Raw genomic sequence first — 7,777 nt, 5'->3', positions numbered from 1 at the left:
TGGAAGCAGGAAGACCTGAATTCAAATCCTACTTCAAATAATTACTAGTTGTATGACCTTGGCCAGGTCATTTAATCACTGTCTGTCTTAGTTTAGCCATCTGGAAAATGAAGATATAATAGCAATAGTAATAGTAATTTTGTTGTTGTCTTTCTGCTGTTTTCAAGTTATGTCTGAATCTTTGTGACCCCATTTGGGGTTTTCTTGGCAAAGATACTAGAGTAATTTGCCATTTCCTTCTCTAGATCATTTACCGATGATGAGAAACTGAGGAAAACAGGGTCAAATCACTTTCCTAGAGGAACCGCAGGTAGTAAGTGTCTGAGAACAGATTCCAACCCTTGAAGAGGAGTCTTCTTGACTCCAGGCCCAACACCCTATCCACTGTAAAACCTAATTTCCCTTGTAAATGATTGCAAACTTAAAAAGGGCTATATAAATGCCATCTATTATTATTACTTTAAAAGACAGCTTGGTGTAGTGGCAAGAGTACTAGCCTTTTTTTTTTCTTGGTGAGGCAATTGGGGTTAAGTGACTTGCCAGGGTCATACAGCCTAGTATTAAGTGTCTGAGGCGAAATCTGAACTCAGGTCCTCCTGAATCTAGGCCCGGTGCTCTATCCACTGCACCAGCCTTAGGTTCAAAATCTAGGTTCTGACATTTTCAAGTTGGATAATTGAGAACAAGTCAGCATACCTCAGTCTCTTCATCTTTAAAATTGCTATAATAACACTTGTGGTGCTTACAGAATGATTCTGAAAACCAAATGACAAAGTAGCAATAAAAGTGTGTGTGTGTATTTTCTGTGGTACCAGAAACCCCTTTGCAACTGATTTCTATCTTTCACTTTTTCTTCTTCTTCTCTGTTCTCTCCTTGCTCTCTCCCTCTCACCTCTTTTTTTTTTTTATTATCTCACTCACAAGCATACACACTCACACAGATACAGAGAGGCACATACTCCATCAGTTGTAATGCCTAGCCTGAATTGGACATTTCTGATGGGATAAGCATGATCCCAGGCAATCATGAATCATAGCCTTCTAGATGGGACTTTTTATGAGGAACAGATAAATTATCAGCATCATGGGGAAGTTTTATACAATAAACTCTGCATTATACCATAGAAATATTTCAAATGGTTCTTTTCTACCATCTTGCAGGGCTGCTTACCATGGTGGACATGAATGTCCTGGCAGATGCTCTCAAAAGCATCAAAACAATGCAGAAAAATGAGGAAAATGCCAGGTTCTCAGTAGGCCATGCTCTAATACTAATTGCTAGGTTCTTAACTGTGATGATGAAGCACAGTTGCATTGGGAAATTTTGAGATCATCAAAGATCACAGAGCAGGAAAAATTGTTGTGAACCTCACAGGCAGATTAAACAAGTGTGGTGTAATCAGCCCCAGATTTGATGTTCAATTGAAAAATCTGGAAAAAGTGGCAGAATAATTTCTACCATGCCGTCAGTTTGGGTTCGCTGTGCTTACAACCTGAGCTGGCATCATGGTCCATGAGGAAGCAAGAATGAAAACACACAGCAGGAAAAATTCTGGGATTCTTTTTCTAAGGGTGTAAAGACATCATACAAAATAAATGATCAAAGGAAAATTGATGTAAAAAGGAAGAAATATTAAATGTTAAGTAAAAGTAGAAATAGTAAAAAGATCATGACACAAAATAGTAATAAATAAAAGGACACAGACCCAAATGGAGATTTAATAATGAAATTCTAAACAATCTATCAAAGAATAAATCATAGAAACAATAATTCTGTAAATAAAATTATAAAAAAATTAAACTTCGTTAGGCACATTAAAGTAGTCTTTAAGGGAAGTTTATATCCTCCAAAACATACATTAACAAAATAGAAAAAAAAATTAATGACTTGAATATAAATTTAGTAATTAGCAAGTTCCAAAATATTAAAAAAATGAAAATAAGTACAAAAGAGGAGATTTTGAAAAGTTTATGGGGAAAGAAACTGGAATCCAAATAAAGACTAAAAATGTTAAATAAAACTAAAATTTAGTTCTTGGAATATAGGTGACAAACTTTACCCAGTTTGATTTCAAAAGAAAAAGTGCAATAAATCAAAAGAAAAACATAGCACATTAAGGAGAAAAATTCACTAATAAAAACAGAAGAAACAAAAAATAAATCATCAGAATCTATCATGTATAGTTATATGCAAAAAAAACTGGGAACACATACTAGAAAATACCTTCAAAATATACGAAAAAGTCACAGGCGAACCTAATAGACACTTTAAATAATCCATCTCAGAAAGGTAAATAGAAATAAATATGAAAATACAGCCAAATTTGGGGGAGGGGGTAAAATCTAATTCTGACAGATTCTCAGGAAGGTCTTACTGAATTTTAAAGAGTAAAGAACTCTCCCAGATACTTTTTTTGTGATGTAGTCCCTACGCCTAAAATATGGATGGTTACCAAAAAGAAGATATTCTGACTCTAGTCACATTACTTGCTTAATGCTAAATTGCTCTCCAAAACTACACATATACACAATTCCCCAATAGAAAAGTTGTCAGATTATATGCAAAAAACAGCTCTCACAGTAATTATAAACATTTAACAATCTTATCAAAAAATGCTAATAATAACAGAAATGGAAATCAGAAATCCAAGGCTGTAGACTAGGAAGAAGTTGGGATAGAAGTACGCTGTGCCTATAAGTCTTTAAGTACAGAACTGGGTCTCAGACATAGACTACAGTCCAATCAACGATAGCAATGCTGTGATGTGGTCAGGAATGGGAGATGACATGGAAGCTTGGAGCACTGATCTGTGGAGCCTACCAGCTAACTGAAAGGGTCTAGTACTAGAGGTACTAGCCTAGAGGTAGTAGCTCTAATAGAGGTAGAGCTCATAGTTTGTGTTGCTCAGACCCCAGCTAAAGTCCAGGACTTACAAATATCAGAGGAAGGGGGTAGTAATCATATTTATACTTGATCAGAAGGTTCTTGCATTTCTGTCCCACTCTTAACTGCCCATCATACACTTAAAATCAGAATCTCAATGTGCAGAGAAAGCAACAAGTTGAATCCAAGAGAATAAAGGTCAAAGAATAATATAAAGTATTTTTTTCCAAAGGTACACAAAGCCTAACCCTAACACAAGTCTCAATTCAGACAGTAAAACTGGAAGATCAGTATATAATCCCACATTAAAGAGGTATCAGGGTAACGAGGCTGTCTGAGACACAAACCCAAAGGAAGGGAGTTACTCCAAACCATCTGCAATCAAAGCCTCAAAGAAATGCATTGCTTTGACATAAGGACAACTAGTATTTTTGGAAAAGATAAAGCAAGAAATTATAAAAGAGAGTCTAAGTAATTTTATAAATTAAATGAGTGCCCGGAAAAGAAAGATTAGGAAATAATTTAGAACTATAGAGGAGAATTGGAAAGAGAATTAACAGCTTAGCAGAAGAACTACAAAATCTTATCCAAACAACAGGATCCTTGAAAATTAAAAGGAGATGAAAGGTGGGATGGAAATGGAAATAATTTTTTTAATGAAATCATTAAATTAAAATTTAAAAATAAATCTAACAATCAGGCAAGATTGATATTGATCAAACAGCACTGCCAACAAACTTCAAATGGGGGCTTATAAAAATGAAAGGTGCCTTCAATAATGTTATCTCAACAGAATGAATCAAGAGGAAGAAATAGAACTCTTTCTTTGAGCTCACTTATGTAAAAGCAGAAAGTTTCCTATGAATTGAAGATTCTAAAGGGAGTTGTGCAGAGAAACTTGGAAGTATGAAAGTACTTATTAAAGTAATGAACATAACAATGGAAATCTCTAGAGTCACCTTATCTAACAGAATAAAAATGAGATAAAAATCAAGTTCATGCATTTAATTTTTTTCTTTCACAGGAACCAAAGCTGTAAAAGGACAAGGCAGAAAACACGAGGAAGCTATGCAAATCATGGCAATCATTCTGGCTTAATGTGCCATTTACTCCTATTACAAAACATCTTGTATTGTGACTGTTATGGTCCTGACCAGGCGGCAGAAAGTTCATGTACATGATTTCCCACAGTACTTCCTTCTTTGTATAAAGTGTCAAGCATTCAGCTTTTCAATGCATACCCTCCTCTTTGGAGAACAGCCATCACACTGCTTCACTTGGAATTATGGATCCAAATTTGTCATATAGATTGGTTCCACATAAAAATATGATAGGAATTCAAAAATAGAAGTCTTAAAGATCATGCAGGATAACAATCTCACATAGCAAGGTAGATGAAAATACCAGAGATCCAGAGAAATCATGGCTTTACAAAGTTCACACTAAGTAGACTGAGGATTTCTCTAATACTGAGTAGATGTTTCTCTAGGTTCAAATGAACTGAGTTCAGTCCTTGTGAAGCATTTGCCTCCAAAGAGAAGGTTAGAACTTTTAAATATTATTACCTCTTGAAATTTATGTACCCATCCCAGAACCTCAGAGGAAATCACTTAAAGCTCAGGTATAGCTCATGTTCTTCCCATAAGGGTCTATTAGGTCCCTTCTGGAATGGTAATCAATTTATATAGAAGGTGGAGCATAAGACAAACATTTATTTTCCCCTCCACAAAGAAAGGCTTAAAACCCCCAAAATCGATAGTTATACAATGTGTAAACCAACAACAGCATAAATAAGGTTACAGTTACCATTAACTCCTAAGATATTCACCTGGGGGATTGATACTCAAAGCACCTTGTTTGGTCAAGATTTGGTGGCAAACTATTGAATACTCTGGTGTTTTTGTGGGGTTTTTTTTTGGGGGGGGTTGTGTTTTTCTTGGCAGCGGTCCTCTTCTCCTCTGGGAAACACTGTATTAGCTATTGGGGGTCACATCCTGCTACCAGTATAAAACTTGAATATTATAAATATTAATAACAATTTTGAATTATATTATTTATTTCAATAAAGTTGGTTACAAATTTGTATAAGAAAAATGGGTTCAGGAAAAATTAGAATAGTTTTGTCAGTTTATCAAGTATAATTTTGCTTACAACCATTTTTCTCTTCTAATTCCTGAAATAAACATTCTGAAACATTCTGAGTTTTAGATGATTAAAATAAGTTGGGCTCTCATAACTTAGAAGTGACTTCATTTTTAAAACATTCCCTCAGCATGACATTTTTTCTAAAATCGAATAATCACTTGGCCTACTTGTGACCAAGTGGTGTTAAATGACAGGATATTCATCACCAAAAGGGACATACTGAGATATGCCCTTGTTGTGACAAAGGGTACCTATTTAATTCTTGCCTGCATCTGCTCTGAGTATAACTTAAACACCTGGTAACATCCACTACAACATAATGAAAAGATTAAAGTAGTCAGATTATAGGGAATTATGATCATTCCCCATGTCAATAAAATGATATATTTTTTAAAAAATTTGTCTATTGTTAATAGCATTCCACATCTCATATTCTATAGGTCACATCCTGGTACAATGCATAGCAGATCCCATCTCTCTCCACATGCTCTTTTTTAGGCCTTCCCTCCTTCCTTGGGGTGTATGGGATATTCAAGGAAGACTAGTACCCATGGTGTGAGGGCTTGCTGAGCCTTAATTAGGGTTGCCCATGCCACCTTTGGTGTCCACCTTCCATTCAATTCTTACTTTAGCTCCAAGAAGCTATAACATGTGTAGTGGCCACCACCCCAATCAATTGTCATCCCCAGACAAGTTAAACCTGGTTGAAGGTGACTGACAGCCCTCAAACCTGTTTTCCTGAGTTAGGAGGATATCTACCCCAAGCTTGTAAATACTTTTCCTGATTTGTTCTAATTGCCATGAAGGTAACTGTAAGCAGGCATTGAGGAGTGCTAAGAGGTTGGTCAGGCATCAAAGACATCAAGATCATCATTGACTCCTGGCCCATTACCAGTCATCTTGACTTTTGTCCACGAACTGGACTTTGATGACTCAGAAAAAGAGAGTGGAGCTGAAGACTTTACAAAATTTTGCCTCACTAAAATCCAATTCACTTGAAAGTCAAATATCACCTGTGGGCAGCTAGGTAGCACATTGCATAAAGCAGCCCCGGCCCTAGATTCAGGAGTACCTGAGTTCAAATCCGGCCTCAGACACTTGACATTTACTAGCTGTGTGACCCTGGGCAAGAGTCCACTTAACCCCCACTGCCCCACCAAAAACAAAACAAAACAAAACAAAAAAATAACCTGTGATCGCATTGTCCTTTTTGAAAAAAAAAAATTGAAGGGACTAACAAGACCCTCATTCCTAAGTATACTTCTTTCTAAAATCTCCATATTTTATAATCCTTGGTTTCATTCATGCCTTCTGTCAAGCACAACCTTCTCCTTTAGGCCTTTCCTGATCCCTCCCATGTATCTTTACATTCACCTAAATGAAAATTCCCCCAGGCAGGGAAACCAATTAGAAAGCCATAGAAGTAGTTTTTGGTGAGTTTCTATGATGGATTTATTAGGCCAAAGAGGAACCACGAAGAATCACAGATCTAGCATTAGAATAGAACTCAAGGGGCAGCTAGATGGCGCAGTGGATAGAGTACCAGCCTGGATTCAGGAGTACCTGAGTTCAGATCCAGCCTCAGACACTTAACACTTACTAGCTGTGTGACCCTGGCAAGTCACTTAACCCCCCAATTGCCTCACTTAAAAAAATAGAGTAGAATAGCAAATCAGAAATAATGTAAAATATAAAAAAACAAAAATACATTTTGTTCTTAGATTAAAGGATAAAATAAGGCATATTTGGATTAGTATCCAATTTTAATAGAAGAAAAAATCTGAAAGTTTTAATTGTACAGAAACTCCAATATAAGACAATAGTATGACAACACTTTAAAGATAAAAGCAAATGAAGTCTTAGTCAGCATTAATACAAGTACACGTACAGAACAAGAAAGCTAATAGTCCTTTCTTAACTCTGTGTGTTTCTTAGGCGCGTGTTCTGAGGTACCATATTCATTGCTAAGTACCATAGCTGAAAAGGGGCATTGACGAATTAACAGCACATCCAGAGCAATAAAACAGAATGGTAGAAAATGTAAAGTCAAATTCTTAGCCTAGCTAAAAAAATATAAGCAATAGCAAATAGACATTAGAGAGATCACCATGGCAAAAGTGGATTCAAATTATCCTTTATATATCCAGGAGGCCAATCTAGGAACAATGGATAACAGTAACGCAGAAACAAATTTTGAATGAATGTAAATATGGACTTTATTATTATGAGAGCTATTGAGACATGGAGCTCATTGCCTATATGTTTTTAAGTATAGGTATAAACACTTATAAAATACATAGCTGTTTTATTCAGACTCACATATACATGTGCATGAATGCATTTATGCATATATGGATGACTGTACACATCCATCCATTTATGATTATTTTACATTCTACACTGATAAGATATAGAAACATTCCTATTTTGGATAAGAGGTTAGAACTGATGACAAATTATAGGGCAGAAGAGTCCAGATGAAGGACACTGGCACACGGAGACAGTTATAATATACTTGTATTATTATTCACAAGGATGAGGACATGAAAGCTGCTAGCAGAGACAGTCTCAATGAACAACCTCCAATCCATTGTGCACAGGACTTGGGGTGACTGTAGAGTGTAGATTTTCCTCAGGTAATCCACCTGAAGGGAAATTAAATGAAGGGAAACTTTATCTAAAGAGGCTTCAAGTATGATTTTATAATTTTACAATAAGTCTTGGAGATCTCAAAATTAAATCTGATGG

The 7,777-nt window shown here is 35.8% G+C and overlaps 1 pseudogene; it reads left to right on the top strand.

The window, feature by feature from the left end:
• Positions 1–1,172: 1,172 nt before the first annotated feature.
• On the top strand, positions 1,173–1,570 carry LOC122725742 (annotated as a pseudogene).
• The last annotated feature ends 6,207 nt before the right edge of the window (positions 1,571–7,777 follow it).

This window comes from Dromiciops gliroides, chromosome 4 (assembly GCF_019393635.1).
Source record: "Dromiciops gliroides isolate mDroGli1 chromosome 4, mDroGli1.pri, whole genome shotgun sequence".
Taxonomy (NCBI): domain Eukaryota; kingdom Metazoa; phylum Chordata; class Mammalia; order Microbiotheria; family Microbiotheriidae; genus Dromiciops; species Dromiciops gliroides.
Note: the sequence above shows the minus strand (reverse complement) of the source record. Positions and strands in the feature narration are given on the sequence as shown.